Source organism: Strix aluco, chromosome W (genome assembly GCF_031877795.1).
Source record: "Strix aluco isolate bStrAlu1 chromosome W, bStrAlu1.hap1, whole genome shotgun sequence".
NCBI lineage: Eukaryota > Metazoa > Chordata > Aves > Strigiformes > Strigidae > Strix > Strix aluco.
Window position 1 is genome coordinate 35,841,504 of NC_133970.1, and position 16,614 is coordinate 35,858,117.

At 44.5% G+C, this 16,614-nt stretch overlaps 1 pseudogene; it reads left to right on the forward strand.

The window, feature by feature from the left end:
* The first annotated feature begins 350 nt into the window (after positions 1-350).
* LOC141917806 (LHFPL tetraspan subfamily member 2 protein-like) overlaps positions 351-16,614 on the forward strand; it is a 33,465-nt pseudogene continuing 17,201 nt past the window's right edge.

Sequence of the window (16,614 nt, forward strand, 5' to 3'; positions counted from 1 at the left end):
TGTGATGTCAAAGAGTGGGCAGTCCTTGCAGTCTCCCCCCCCAGCCTGCAGTGTCATGTGCCAGTATGAATGTTAAGAAAGAAAAGCATACTTCAGAGATCAGCATCCCAGAAAGAAAAAAGGAGGCACTAAACAGAGAGAACGAATTACTGTACTGCTTGCAAAACTTGGGGCATTCACTTTTTCTTCTGAGAAATTTCATCTTGGCTGTTGTGAGAGCTGAAAGAGCAAGCAGAGCAGCCACAGTGACTTTCTTAGGGTCCTTTTTTCTTTCTTAATTTAATTTTTTTCCCCTCGTGCTTGGATTTTAAGACTGTCAGCTGCACTGATCACAAGCACTGGACATCAATATGTGCCATGTCATTGTAACATGTCAGTCAATGCTATGGACTCTCCTGAGTATTGTTGTGGCTTTCACAGAGCTCATTGCTTTCATGAGTGAAGACTGGCTGATTGGTAAAGCAAAGCCTTTGAGCTCTGAGGACATGAACAACAGAATGGGGAAGTCACAGGAGCCTTACCATCTGATGCTGGGCATCTACAGGCACTGCAGCAGAATCTCCCACATGCAGCTTTCCAGACAAGACACACTTTGTGGTCCTTATGCTGAAAACTTCAATGAGATTGCCAGCGGGTTCTGGCAGGCAACCACTATTTTTCTAGCCTTGGGAATCACGATCCTCTGCGCCATGGTGTTTGTGTCTGTCTTTACTATGTGTGTGCAGGGTATTATGAAGAAAAGCATTTTTAATGTCCGTGGGCTGCTACAAGAAATTGCAGGTATGTGTACTTTGAGAGCAACTAAAGATTTTAATTTTTGTGCCATTCAGCTGAAGAAACATAGTGATTTTGTCCTGTCTACAGACTGTGTTAGGCAGACTCCTTTGTTACCAGCAGAGAGCAAAGTTAATACTCTTGTTAAGGCAGTCTATCTCCCTCTCACTACTTAAGTAATTTTTCCATGGACCGAAGGCAGTTCTCTCAGTGTCTCAGACACTTCATGATTGTGGTGAGAGCAAATACCACCCCGGGGATAAGAACAGCCTGCAGAGTCACACACCCATGGTTCCATGCTAAGCAACCTCCTTCAAGGCTGTGAGCTTGACAAGCGATACCTTACAATAAACCCTTCCTTTAACCAGCTTATTATTCAGCTGCAATTACACAGCCCGGTGAGCTTATCTCTTTGCTGTCCCAGTCTCAGCTGTGCTTTGCCTGAAAAGATGAATTGGTTCTAGAGATTTAGTGTTTCTGCTTAAACCCGTGGATTTTACAGAGATTAAGTGACTGTTATGTAGACCAACACTGGACAGCCCTAGTTAAAGCAGTATTTGGCTTTCTTTACTCACCAGCGAGCCATAGGGAGACCCTGTCCCATACGCAGGTTTTTGTCTTTTGTGCTGTGTGAGGGTGGTCTTCTGCCCTACCTCTGGCAGCCCTCAGACTTGCGAGGAGGGAAAGAATGAACAGGGCAACCTCCTCTTTCCCTCTTGGTGATGCTCTTAAGCAGATGTTTTCAATTCATAAAATGATTTAATTACAATAAAAATTAGGAGTTTTAACTTGTTTGCTCAAAATGAGAATCCGGCTTTCCCTCTCCTCACCTCAACTGAGGCAGCCAAACACATCTGCGGTGGCCATACCTAGGCAAGAGGTGTAATGGTAGGTGTTCAAACCTTTATGAAGCTGGTTAGTTTAATTTGCTTAGTGGAGGCCTAAATTATTCTTATTCTAAACACATGGGGGGAAGTAGGCAAAAACTGAACTTGGTGCCCACTGCACCCCTCTGGAGCCAGTGGTACAGGCCTGGGACCGGCCGACACTGGTTCCTAAAGCACTAGTGCAGTGACTCTCACCATCCTCCATTTCATGTAATTTCAGTATAAAAGCATACTACTCATTTTGCATCAGCCACAATGTAAGGTTCATGCTTCTGGGGCAGAATTAGATCCCTAAATTGGCTCAAGATGCTTCTGTTCAGATGATGACGTACAACTAGCAGATTAATTATCTGCTTTATCTGATTTATCCTTTAGATAAATGTGGGGATTTGGAAGGAGTCCCTGCAAGAAAATGGACGTGTGAGCAATCCTGCATATGAGCAAGACTGGTAAAGCCTCAGCTTTGGCAAGGATGTGATGAGGGACTGACCCTGGAAGAATGAGGAAGAACCCAGGAAGATAAACAATTCAGGGTGTGGGTTTGGGCGGAGAAGGAAGTTTGTACAATGTCGATGTGGCAGTTTTCATCCAATCAGAAGAAAGCTTAAGGAGCATGTGCAAAGCTAACTGTCCAATCAGAAAGAATTGTACCATGTGATTGTATCATGTGATTCTCACCTGCATTATAAAAGGCTTGCTTCACCACAATAAAATGGGCATTGCTTAATCACACTGATAGTCTGTACTGTCCATATCTCCTGCATATGGTGTCCGAACAGGGACCCTGTGGTGGTGCAATTCTTACCCCCCTGCCCCTCGCCCCTCTTTGTTGGACTGCTTGGTGCTAGGTGCGATTCCACCCACATCCCCCGAGCTATACACCAGTCTGTGGAGATAAGGACTGACAATGTTAACGAGCCTGGCTCCTGCCCCTCCTGATTGCTCGGAAATGGTTAAAATGGCCCATCAACTCCTAAGGGCCTGGCACACCTGTGCCTGGGATGGGGTCAAATGGGAACAATAACAGAGTCGCACATTAATCAAATTCTTGTGTAACTGCTGGAAGGCACCAAAAGGTATTTGACAAAAGTCAATTATCTTGGACCCTATAAATGGCGACCACCAGGGAGACCCTTTGAGCTCTCCTGGATTGCAGTGGGCCTGTGACCAGCATCTCCCCTGAGCTGGGACGCCTCTCAGGTACCAAACCCTTAAGGTGTCGTCTGCTCCAGACGGAAGGCCAGGGCGAAGTCCCCCGCTCTAGTCTCAATTATCGCCCGTTGAGGAATGCCAAGGCATTAGGAGTATTTGCTCTAAACTCGAGAGGGAAATTTTCTTTGAGCTAGCTTCTCTTTACTCTGTGTGTGTGTGTGTGTGGGTACGTACCCTTGTTTCTGTGTGTGTATGTCCGTTCTGTGTTCATTCTACTGAATCCAAACACCTTTGTTTCTGTATGTTTGTCCATTTTGTTATGTGCATGCATGTATATATGTATATATAGGTACCGTTAAGTAAGTTAGTGTGAATCTTGTCATTTTAGAATCTGAATAAGTCGCTTTTCTTTCTTTTAGTATTTCTGAATTATTTTATAATAATAAATTGCTGTTAGTTATTAATAAACCTAGATTTCTTACTAAATATTACCGTGTCAATACTTTCATCCGCGACAGACCCGAAGATTAGCACAAGTCTGATGAGGACTCGGTGATGTGCAATCACGGGTGGAAAGCCGGTCGAAACTGATCCAGACGCTGCCCCAGTGTCTGAAGGTGAGAATCAGCGCGCTGTAACTTTAAGGCTCCACGAGAGGCGGTAGCTGGGGAGGAATGGGGTCTACGCTTACCAGAGATGAGCAAGCAGTAGTGAAACTCCTCCAACATATCCTCTCCGTGAGAGGGATAAAATATGACAAGTCCGCGTTAGAAGGCTTATTAAAGTGGAGCCGAGAGAAGGGACTTATCCCCAGTACAGGGCGTGTATTTGAAGCCGCTACCTGGGAAGCCACAGGGAAACAGCTATGGGACTCGGTCAGTGATGGAGGAAAGTCGGCAAGAGAAGTGAACAGCTACACTGCGCTATGGAAATTAATCCGAGAGGCGTTACAGGAGATGAGTAGTGAGCGTACGGCTGCGGCGTATGCCGCTGCAGCTCTCAGCCACGCTGCCGCCGCTACTGCACTGCCACGGCCAGAGGGACGGTCCGGCCCCCTCGCCCCGGAGCGACGAGGGCCGGGGGTGCTCTACGCTGCTTGCGGCTCCCGCCACGCTGGGTCAGCCGAAAAATCCGTTTGCCTTATCGATCGTGCCGCTGGGACCGCAGCGAGCAGCGGGGGCTAAACCCAAAACTGCGCAATCAGGGGCTGGAAACAGCGGAAGCGTATCTGATGCCAACCGGAAAGCGACTGAGGAGAAACCGGAAGAGTCATAGGACTCCAGTAGTGGGCGGGACGCAGATAAGAGCATGGGGCAGAGCAAGTCCGCAGAGGAGACGGCCACTGTCAGACTCCTGCTGCATATACTCTCTATGAGAGGGATAACTTATAATGAAACTTCTGTACGAAGGTTACTTAAATGGTGCAGAAACCACGGCTATCAGCGACCACTTGGAAGTTGGTTTCAGACACTCTTAAAGCGCGGAGTTGGTGTCGGCGGCCCCGGGCCTCCCCGAGCCCCCCCGCCGCGGAGCGACTGCCTGCGGCCATCTGGCACCGCGCGATCGTCTGTCCCGCCTCCCCCGAACACCAAAAGCGGCAGTTTTTACAGAAGGTGCTGACACTGGGATGCGGAGTCCCTTGTCCATTCTAAAAGGACTAACTTTAAACCTTTCTGATGGTCAGTGCACTAAAGGCCTTGATTTAAAAACTAAGAAGGGGGAATTTTCTGGGCGCACCACATAATCAACTAGCAATGGCTTTATATATTCTTAATGGTGTTTGGATGTTTGTAGTGTTTGTCATTTTATGTTGTGTGAGTGATAAGTGTAAGGGGCCTCTTTGTGTGATTGTTTTCTGTGTGTTGAGACACAGCCCAGCTGCAGCTGCGGAGTGTGGAGTCATCGGTGCAGCCTGTTTGTTCGAACTAAGTGTTTCAAGTGTCATAAGGCTCAAGTGTTAGCAAAAAACCTGGAAAGTGGTAACTGGGAAGGACCATATCCTTTAATAACCTGGGGAAGAGGTTGTGAGAAATGCTCAGTTGCCAATTATCCATAGCTCAGACAGGATGCGGTGTGAAGCACTCTTTATTACGTTCTTGCAAGACCGGGCGCCCCATCAGGTGGACGCGCGTACCAGCCATCATGCAATGGTTTATATCCCTTTCTCCCAACCGCCAGTTCCCTCCCCTGATTCCTTATTGGCTGAGTACTACAGGGTGTACAGACTTCCCGAACCGCCTACCGATACGCCCCTTCATGTATGTGTTCATACGTCGCATGTTCATGGAAATGAACCTTGGCTTTCTCCAGGGCGGAGAAGTTAATATGCATGAGCTCATCACGCAAGCCTACTAAGATGGAAAAGTTCGCCCCAAGTCTTTCGGTATCTGCATCCATCTAAAGCCAGTTCCAAGTACTGGGTCATCACAGTTGACAAAAAGACCACTTGCCTTCTAGCCCTAGGCCAGGGATTTCAATGGTTGTGAATTGCTCTTGTTGATTGCTTTGCTGAATCGCTCCTGCCCTTCCCATCAGGCTTATTATGCGAAAACAACATTCTTTCCCTTACAAGGTTATGCTTGTGTCTTCACAGGTCACAGTCCCCACAGGTGGTTACCAGCAAGCTGTGTGCAACCACACCTGAGGCGTGAGAGGCAGCTTTTGGTGGACACTCAGGAGCCAGCTGTTTAACCTTATTAGAAACTCCCTTGGTTTTCCCCCCTGAGTGGTGGCCAGGCTCTGGGTGGAACCCAACAGGAGGATGAGATCAGATGTTTCCGCTCAAAGAAAATTGCCAGTTATTTTGGCCTGTTGATTTAGAGGCTGGACCTGCTTGCAGCGATGTTGGATGCCTCACCTATGGATGGACGCATCGCGTAGGATTTCCGGTTTGCGAGGAAGGGCACTCTAAATCCTCGCTGCATCCAGGGTTCCCCAGCAATTGTGGATCTGAATGTTAGTACCCCCATTATAGGATGGTTGAGGAAATTGTTAAAAGGAGTAATCACTGTAATTATTGTGATTATTGTGCTTGTTATTATTTTGCCATGCTTAATTTCCTGACTTGGACAATCGTTGCAAAAAGGCTTACAAGGAGTTTGGATTGCTCAAAAACAAAAAGAGGGATATGTGGGGATTCGGAAGGAGTCCCTGTGAGAAAATGGACATGTGAGCAATCCTGCATATGAGCAAGACTGGTAAAGCCTCAGCTTCGGCAAGGATGTGACGAGGGAATGACCCTGAAAGAATGAGGAAGAACCCAGGAAGATAAACAATTCAGGGTGTGGGTTTGGGCGGAGAAGGAAGTTTGTACAATGTCGATGTGGCAGTTTTCATCCAATCAGAAGAAAGCTTAAGGAGCATGTGCAAAGCTAACTGTCCAATCAGAAAGAATTATACCATGTGATTATATCATGTGATTCTCACCTGCATTATAAAAGGCTTGCTTCACCACAATAAAATGGGCATTGCTTAATCACACTGATAGTCTGTACTGCCCATATCTCCCGCAGATAAAAATTACAGGCTTTGCTATAGTCACTCCTGGTTTACAGTATTTGCCAGCACCAGTGCAACAAGTAAGCAGCTCTGCAGTGCAGGTTAGAGCCAGGAGAAGGTTTTATCTCCTTGCTTTCTTACCCCATACTTCATACAGCCATGAAACCTGATTTTCAAGAGATGATATTAGTTCTTTTCTGTTGGAACTGTATTTGTATGGGAGAGATTGATTAGCAGCATAAGTAGATGTTTGGCATGTCAGACTTGGGTCTATTGAAAAGATAACCTTACTTACAACTCTGATACTATCTCAAAATATCTAGTCAAACATCAAGATTAGCAGGAAGTAGATTCTTGTATCTTAGAAAATCATCCTGGAGATCATGTATTTGTGAGAAAATATGTGCAAAGGCAGTTTTATGTTTTATTATCATGGAATCATATAATGGTTTGGTTTGGAAGTGACCTTTAAAGGTCATCTAGTCCAACCCCTATCAAACCAAATATACATGTTAGGGGATAGATCAGTCCTTTTTTGAGCTGTACTGAGGATAGAAGCACTTCCCTTCTTATAATTCAGATAAATAATGACACAGCATGAAACTGGGTAATTGAAAGGCCACATTACTGAAACTATTGCTGTGAGAAGTATACCTGCCAGTATTTGCAGCCAGGTGTCTTGTGGCTAACAACTCATTTTCTCAAGATTAGTTTTATTGGGTCCACTGCTACTTTTGTGCCAGTAGCATTACAGCATCTGCTTACTTAGTTGAAAGTATTTTCCTTATGACTTATCACAGCTGTTAATTTCAACTTTCTCAGTTCTTGAGTTTCAATCTCATTTAAAATATCTATATGTTTGCTGTGGAGATTTACTATAATTAAAAACATACAGCAAGTTAATTTATTCCTGGAATTCATAATTGTACTGGGTCTGGCTGAGCCGGAATTGGTTTTCCCCTGTAGCAGCCCTCATGGTGCTGTGTTTTATGTTGGGAGCTGGCAGGGTGTTGATAGCACCCTGGTGTTGTGGCTACTGCTGAGTAGTGCTTACACAGCACCAAGGCTCTTTCTGACATTTCCCCCCCCACAGTGGGACGGGGTGGGCAAGATCTTGGGAGGGGACACAACCAGGACAGCTGACCCGAACTGACCAAAGGGATATTCCAGACCATATGACGTCTGCTCAGTATAAAGCTGGGAGAAAGGAGGAAGGGGGTGGGGTCACCCTTGGTCCTCCGAGGCAACCACTACGCGTATTGGAGCCCTGCTTCCTGAGAAGGCCCGACATCGCCTGTTCATGGGAAGTAGAGAATAAATCTGTTTTCTTATTTTTGCTTCCGCGCGCGGACCTTTGCTTTGCTTTCCTTATATTAAAACTGCTGTTGTTTTACCCATAAGGGTTGTTTTTTTTTTTTCCTATCTTATTTTCTTTCCCCTTTTTGCCCTGTTGAGAAAAAAGGGGAAAGGGGGGGAAGTGATAGAGCGACTTGGTGGGTACCTGGCATTTAGCCAAGGTCAAACCACCACAATATGAAAAAACAGTAACAGATACTGGATATATCTTTTCAGTCTAGCAACATTAGTTGTGACCTGGATGATGCCTATGGTGAAATTACGGAACACAGAGCCACATCTCTTCTGTTACAGCCCTTGGAGAAACATGCAGACTCTCCTTTAGGTCAGTGGGAAGGAGCCATACACATATCTGGTCCACAGAAGATTGGGGTTTTTTGTGGCAGAAAATTTGAAATGCAAAGCTATAAAGGAAGAAAATATGGCTCTTGTTTAAACTCCTGTAACTCCTTTGTTATAGAGCAAGACTTTCTACCACTTATTTTCAGACTGCAGAGTCTTTCATATTGGAGCTGTAGAAACTGTAATCAGTGGCCTTGGTTTTAGAAATGTTTGAAGATTGTTTCATCTGGAAAATCATCTTTTCTCTGCAACAGAGAGTGCAAAGAATGGAGCCATGTAATTAAACAGATAATTACTACCCAGCAGCAAGAAGTCCAGGCAGACTTTCATTTGAATGTCTTTTTGGGGAAAGTATTCTGTTTTTACAGTCTGTGAATCACTTGAAATGCAGAGTCTAGAAGAGGCAATATGTTATTTTATGGTAGCTAATAACCTATTCAAAGTAAATTTTTACAGTAATCATCTAGTTATAGGAAGTAAATAATTGATGATCCTCTACTGACATATCTTGGTATGGATATAGGATAGTTGCATATATGTTTACAAGCCTTATTTGGGCTTTGGTACTTCACTGTAATATAATCTAAACATATCCTGGCCTCAAAAGGAGGGTAGGGGGGGAACTTAGGACAGAGCCTAAAACAGGTTCAGCCATCTGTCTCTGACACAATTTTCTTTATGAAGTTCATCAATCAACAACTTTTCTTGGCTTTTTTTTTAACCTCTAAGGGTACAGCTCAGCAGAGCTGGCCCCCAGTTTCATGGCTGGATGGACACAGCTCTTTCCCCACAGCAGGCAGTGTGGCTGGTGGTGAGCCATGACCTGACGGTGACATCCTGACTGCGTGTCAGGAAGCAGAAGCTAAATTAGCAGCACATATATTATCTTGATCTCAGAACTTGAGCAGGCCCCTATGTTTCCTTGTGGGGAACTACACTATTTTTTGCCTGAGAAAGTTTTGGAGAGAGTAGAGGGGAAGGGGTGCTGGCATGTTAGGAAGGCCACTTGGTTTGGGAATTCAGTTTCTGTTATTCCTGCTTTTCCATGCCAGAGCAGGGCTGTATTGCCAGGCAGGTTTACCAAAAGGGGATAAAATAGATCCTGTTATCTAAAGCCTTTCCAGAGTGTTGATGGCTTCATCTGTGAGTCCTCTTACGGGTCACCCCCCCTCTCACCGCTTTCTCTGTTCATGATCCACAGTCTTCTAGTTCAAACAGGGCTTGACTAAAAGGGTTTCTGACAGAAGCATGCAAAAAAAAAAAAAAAAAAGTATGTAAAAATCATGTTACATCAGTCGGGAGACCAGCTGTGTGCTGAATGTGTGCCGAGGGGTGTCTCTGGTTTGATCAGGTGAATGCATGGCTGCATTTTGCTTTTGTGTGGCTTAGCAGACTGGGCCACTGGCAGTTCTGCCTTTAACCAATGTATGTTCAGTCAGATGAGGCAGAGGCTTCTGTCTTCAAAGACCGCTGCAGGTGGATTGGGAACGTTAGGTTCCCCCAGCCACTTTCAGCTTGGACCAAATGCCACAGGTTTGGGATTCCCTCCTGTGGCAGGTGCACCCGCCCAATGAAAGCAGAGCTTCTTGGCTGCTGAAGTGCAGCAGCTCCTGACTGCCTTTGTTCTCAGGGCTTCGCTGTAGTTGGGGCCTTTGGCCAATGGGAGCCACTATTGACTACAGGTCAGATTCGGCCTGGGTATAAATGGAGTCCCCTGGGGGAGCCATTTTGAGCTTGTCCCCTGGAGCAGCACCCTGAGTCGAGGACTCTCCCCTTGGGTCAGGACGCTGCCCAAGGAAACTCCTCGAGGTGCCTTGGGTCGGGACGCTGCCCTGAGCAGGTCCTCGAGGTTGAGAGCCCTCACTTGTCAGGTGAGTGATAAAGTGTTTGGGGTTGTCATTAAACCCTAGGGAGTGGGGCTTTGTAAAGCATCTTGGGTTGCTGTTAAACCCTAGAAAGTTGTTCTGTTCTCCTCTCACAGACATTCAAACCTGTAATTTACAGAGAGCTAGTTAACTGTGTTAATAATTAATTTTTTTTATTTTTGGTGGTTGTTTGTTTATTTGAGAGCCTCTGTAACAATTGGCATAGTTGGCAGGATGTTGATAGAGGAGTTATTACAGAAATATAGTCGTGCCCCTTCTCCCTCAGAGATACAATGGGTGAAAGAGAGGTGGTTTGATCTGGTGGAAGTTGCGAGAAAGTTGGAACAAAGCCGGGGAAGTTGGTGGAATAGCGGAAGTGAAGGACAAATGTGCCCCATATTAGGTGCCTGCTTGGTTCAGGCGCAGGATTATTTTGTAGTAGTGGAGAGAGATGCCTTAGAGGAGCGGTTGGAAATTGATCATTTAAAGACAGAATTATTACGAGACAGAGAGAGAAGGCGGTTATTAGAGAAAAAAATTGAAGTTATGCTGGCACGAGCAAAAAAGCCCCCTAGTGTTGTTCAGATTTGAAAGTTAATTACCAGTGTAGATCTTGAGGAGTGGGATGGAGATATTTGGGGAGAGTCTGATGAAAGTGGCTCAGAGGAAATAAAGGAATTGGAGGAAAGACATGTAACAGAAGTTACCTGTGTCTCTCAATATCCACTGCCAACTGCTGCCAAACAGGGTATTTTTGAGGTGATTCATGATACTGGAAAAAGATAAATCGTACACATTCCCCTTAGAATTCTCCGGTGTGGCCAGTCCCAAACCAAACAAAAGGTGGCAATTAACAGTCCATTATGGGCGGCTGAATGCCCATCCAGGCCTTTGTCAGCTGCAGGGCCTGGCTGGGCTGGCACAGCCTGCAGGAGCCGCCAGGTCTGGGACCGGCTCTTTGTGGTTTCTTTGTCAGAAGCAAGAGATGGCTTTGCTCCCCCGTGGGACGGCGGGCAATTTACATTTGCATGTCTTTCGCTGACAATTGCTTGCTATGGACTGGCTCAAAAGCTCACTAAAACCACTCCCGGAGAGGGGGTTAAGATCTCTGGAAACCGCCCCCCCCCCGTCCTGTGGCAGTCGGGCAGTTTCTCACTGCGAGGAAGCGCTGTGTGCAGTGAGATCATTATTGCCACCCACGGCAGATAGAGAAGGAAACACCCAAATCAATTTAATCAGGTAACAGGAGCCACTTTACTGCCGGGGTGGTCCAGGAGTGGGCACACAAGGCATCAAGTGGGTGTTTCATACACCATATTACCCTCAACTAATGGGCATAGTTGGGTGAATTAATGGCTTGATCAAGAGACATGCCAATGTTTCATACACCTAACTGGGATATAAGGCTGGCACAAGCGGTTTTTATTGTTAATAACCATTAGGGACATTATGTGAACCCAAAAATACGAGCATTTTGTCCTACGGGATTATCAGGTGATGATGTTCCTATATTTGACAATCATAAGGGCCAGTTCCCCCTGAAAATATATGCAGGCCAACCTGTCATGGTGAAGTTGCCCTCAGTTGGCATTGTGCCTATGACCTTGGTAAAATCTAGAGGGTTTGCACACCCCATACTATCCTCAGGCTAATGGGCGTTGTCAACATGCTTGGGAAGCTGTTATAAATTGAGACCACAATGGACTATAATTCACTCTTTATTAATTATAGCAAGTAGAATATGAGCAAAGACAGCGCTGGACGGCAGGGGAGTCTGCGCTCCGCCAACTGCCGTGCTGAGTAGTTCAAATAGTCCCCTTTTTATACATCTTTACTTCCGTGCTCATGAGGTAGTGGAGGTACTCCGCGCATGCTTCAGTTGTTGTTAGGGGGGGTCGTTTCCTGCCTCCTGGTATTTGTTGAGGCTGAAGTAAGAAGTCTTCCCTCTTTGTCTCATAGTTGATCTTTTACTCATATATCCTTATATGGGCTGTCTTGTCCTGTTTCTTGTCGCTTCCTGGAAATCTGGTGGTTATCTTGCATGAGCAGTATCTGGTTCAGTTTGTGTGAGCGATTACAGTTATCTTATCTCACACAGGCGGCGTCCAGTGGTTGTTTGCATGAGTGGTTTCTGTCGTCTAATTTTACATTGAGCTTAACATAAATCTTAATAAACAATACCTTAGTCCACAGTTTCTCACAATCCCCCCTTTTTCTTTTTATCCTATTGTTTATTAGGTGCTACTTTCATCTTCATTCTTGTAAACAATTTCTTTTTCACAATTTCGACATTTATTATAGCACTCACAATAATGATTTTCGCGTGGCATAATACATTCACAATAATTTTCATCTTCATTATTAGATACACTTTCATATTCTACTCTCGAGGTTAGAATAAGCAATTTAGCTGTGTCAAACTGTTCTTTAATAAAATGAAAAATATAGTGTAATATACAAGGCCCAAATATAAGTCCCAGGATCAACATAATAAGCGGTCCTGCTAAAGCCGACAACAAAGTGGTTAGCCAAGGTGAAACATTAAACCAGTTTTCATACCATGACCTGCCCGCTTCACGATCCTTTCTTTTATTATTTTGAAAAAGCTTCCTCTATCTGCTCCAGGTTCCCAATATCTAATTCCCCAGGTACGGCCAATTAACCATGTGTCATCTTCTGGTTGTTTAACTTCAATTTCTATTCTGTCGCATTCTGATGGAGATGATTTCACCCCCCTTACAGATCCCCAGACCCCGGAGCCGTCAGATCCATGTTGTGGTGGAATGCAACCTGGAGGTCCCCAAGTGATACTTATATATTTGTCTCCTTTTGTTGGCCAGTCTGAGGCTATTGTCTCGCAACCCCAATAACCGCAATAAAAATGGCCTGGATAGTTGCAATAACTCTTTCCAGGATTGGAAGCTGGACACACATAGAAGGCTTTGGAGTTGGCTTCCGTCGCCTCCCAGCCTCTCTGGATATCGACCGGAATCATTGAGACTAATTGGACAGTAAAATTCCAATTTCCCGGAGAGGTCTGGTTTTGTATTAGTCTAGATTCCTGTAAGTTATATAGTTTCCAGAGCATTGGTTCATGGGGGTTTCCATTTGCTTGGGTTATTATCAATAACAAAACTAGCGGTACACCAGAAAAAAAGGTGTCTGTCAATTTTGCCAATTTAAGTATATTTTTATCATCCCTGGGGAAGTTTGGCCATTGTTGCTTTTGTGTCCCATTGTTCTGATTCTTTTCTCCACAGTTTGTTCCTCCTCTGCCTCGCCCGTCGACTCGGTTGCTTCGAGCCACGGGGTGTACCATCTTCTCGGCAGCAAGGGAATTCTTCAGGAGAACAGCTGTTTTGGGCTTTCTGCCTGTTTATATAGGCTTCCCACTTTACAGCTTTAACTAATGGGATGAGGCAAGGCACAGTTGGTACTTCCCTTCTTACACTTTATAGCCAAGATTTCAGTTACAAAGGGGATTGGTTCGTTGGAATAGTAACAATAATATTGAGGGTTTATTCCTTTGGTAAAAATTTCCCACCACTCATGGGATTCTTAAATAATTTCTTGTTTAGACTCTAATTGCTTTGATTTTCACTCAGTGAGAGTTCTTTGGATTTTCCAACACTGTGTGCAAACCCCTATTGAAGGGTATCCACATTCACAGTGAGTCCACCATTTATCCTGGCATACCATACACTTGGAACAAGCAAACGGATAACAATTGCGGTTCAAATTATTACACTTAATTCGTATATCTAGAGTGTTTATATCAACATATTTTCTATATTCAATATTGTGTGGTTGCATGAGTTTAACAATTTCCTTTAGTACATTTTGTATGCTTCCATATATAATATACGAAGAGAGAAATAATTATTGCGAATATAAACAACAATACACACTTTATACCAAAAGGTAATGCGATTCGTTTCCTCAAGTAATAAGGCAGCAGCGACAATGATTTGTAAACAACTTGGCCAACCCCTGCTCACAGGATCCAACAGCTTCGATAAGTATGCCACCGGCTTCTTTTGTCCGGCCCATTCCTGAGTTAATACTCCGAATGCCGTTCCTTCATGTATGTTAACGAATAAATGGAATGGCCGCTTTAAATCTGGGAGGCTTAAAACCGGTGCTTGACTTAGCTCCCTTTTGAGATTAGCAAACTGCTCTTGATCCCGAGGGGTCCACTTGAGTATTTTGTCTTTAGACAATTGTTCGTATAAAAATTTAACTTTAAAGCTGTAGTTCTCTATCCATTGTCTACAATACCCAAATAGCCCTAATGCCTGCCGAATTTGCCTCTTAGTGACAGGCATAGGTAATTCTAGAATTCCTTTAATGCGCTCTGGGTCCAATATTTTTTTGCCATTAAACAAATAATGTCCCAAATATTTCACTTTTTCCTCCACAAATTGTAACTTTTCTTGTGATACCCGTAGTCCCTTTTGTGCAAGAAAGTTTAGGAGTCGAATGCTTTCTTTTCTTACATCCTCCTTATTGTTCCCTGCTATGAGCAGATCATCTACATACTGTAACAGCACGTTTCCCGTTTGTACCTGGTATTCTTTTAAGAGTTCTTCCAGGGCCTGTCCAAACAGATTAGGGGACTCAGTGAACCCTTGGGGGAGCACGGTCCATCTCAATTGCTGCCTTCGGCCTGTCTCTATGTCTTCCCATTCAAAGGCAAAATAATCACGGCATTCTTCTGCCAATGGACAGGCCCAAAAAGCATCTTTTAAATCAGCCACACTATACCAGGAGTTATGGGGTCCTAGCTTGCTTAACAGTGTGTATGGATTTGCTACTACAGGGAACCGGGTGATAGTTCTTTTGTTTATTTCCCTTAAGTCATGTACAAGCCGATATTTTCCATTTGGCTTCCTTACAGGCAAAATAGGAGTGTTAAAGGGTGACATACAAGGTTCTAAGATTCCTTGTGTTAACAATCGATCAATTTCTGGTTTTAATCCCCTCCGTCCTTCTAAGGATATAGGATATTGCTTTACCCTTACAGGTATGTGGGGTTCGGAAATTTGAATTTTAATCGGTGGGATTTCTAATTTACTTATTGTATCCGGAGAGTACCAGACATCGGGGTTGATTTGTTTTTGATCATCCATGGTCAAGGGATAAGCAGACACCGTTAGCTCTTGATTTTCTACTTTGATTTCTAATTGTAGTTCAACAATTAAATCCCGTCCCAACAGATTAAATTCTGCTTCAGGGACGAGCAAGAGTTCACCCATTCCAAATTTATTTTCAGTTTCGAATATCACATTTTTGATTTTGCTTACTTTAAAGGGTTCTCCTTTTGCCCCTATTACTTGTACTTTTTCAGGGGAAGCTTTACATCCCTCAGGTATTTGCCTAATAGTCGATTTCTCAGCCCCTGTGTCTACTAAAAAGGTGAACTCTTGTTTATGGGGACCTATTTTTAACTTTATCAAGGGCTCATGATGACTCCGGTCCCCTAAAATATAGAGCCCCTGACTCTCCTATTCTGCTTTCAATATTTCCTCATCTCTGATCCTTTCTCTGCAATTCTTCTTTATGTGTCCCTTCTTTCCACAGTAAAAACAACATCTCTGTTCCTTCTTTACTACTGCGTTCCCTTGTTTTATTCCAGCAGATCTGTGTTCACCAGTCCGCCCGTTGCGATCCTCTCTGACAGCTGCTACCATCATTTTTACTTGTCGCTTGCTGCTCTCTTCTTCCCGCCTTACGTAGACTTTCTGAGCTTCCCTCAATAATTCATCCAACCCTCTATTTTGCCAGTCTTCTAGCTTTTCAATCTTTTTTCTGATATCTTCCCATGATTTTGCTACAAACTGAGTTTTTAGGAGCGCTTGCCCTAAAGGGTCGTCTGGATTTACCCCAGAGTACAGTTGAAGGACTTTCCTCAGTCGTTCCAGCCACTCAGTAGGGCTCTCATCTTTCTTTTGCATTTCATTAAATGCTTTATTGATATTCTGGCCACGGGGTACTGCTTCTCTAATCCCCTGAATTACTATAGTTCTCAGATCTTGCATATGAGTTCTATGCACCGGATCCTGATTATCCCAGTTAGGTCTTTGGAGTGGCCATTTGATATCTGCTTGGGGTCCCTGGGCATGCTGAACATCCCACAGTCTCATTCCTGCTCGTCTAATCATATCTCTTTCCTCGGTAGTAAATAATTGACCAAGGATAGATTGCATCTCATCCCAAGTATAAAGGTTTGGTCCCAAAAATTGATCTAATCTTTCTGCCACTCCAAGTGGGTCCTCAATCAAGTTTCCCATCTCGGTTCTTTTAAAATCTCGTAGGTCAGCCGAGTTTAGGGGTACAGAAATATATCCAATCATAGGCTGAGGTCCCCCCATGGGCATTTCCCTTAGAGGATACATCTGAGCTGCCCCTTTTTGACTTCTAGTCATGCGTCTAGGAGGAGGGGAAGACCTTTGTTCCGACTCCGGTGGGGGAGTGGGAGCTCTGGGGACCTCGGGAGGGGCTACGGGAGCAGGAGGAGGAATGTAAGGAGGGGGGGTTAGAAGGGTTTCGTCTAACTCTTCCTGCTTTTTCTTTTGTTTAGTTTTTACTTCATTCAGTGGGTAAAGTTTAGCTCCCGGTCTTTTTATCCATACTTCCGCATACTGACTCTCCTCCGGGTTAAGGGGTTTTTTATTATTGACCCAGAGGTTTAATTGCTGTCTTACCCAATCTTCTTCTGACCCATAGACTGGCCAAAAGGT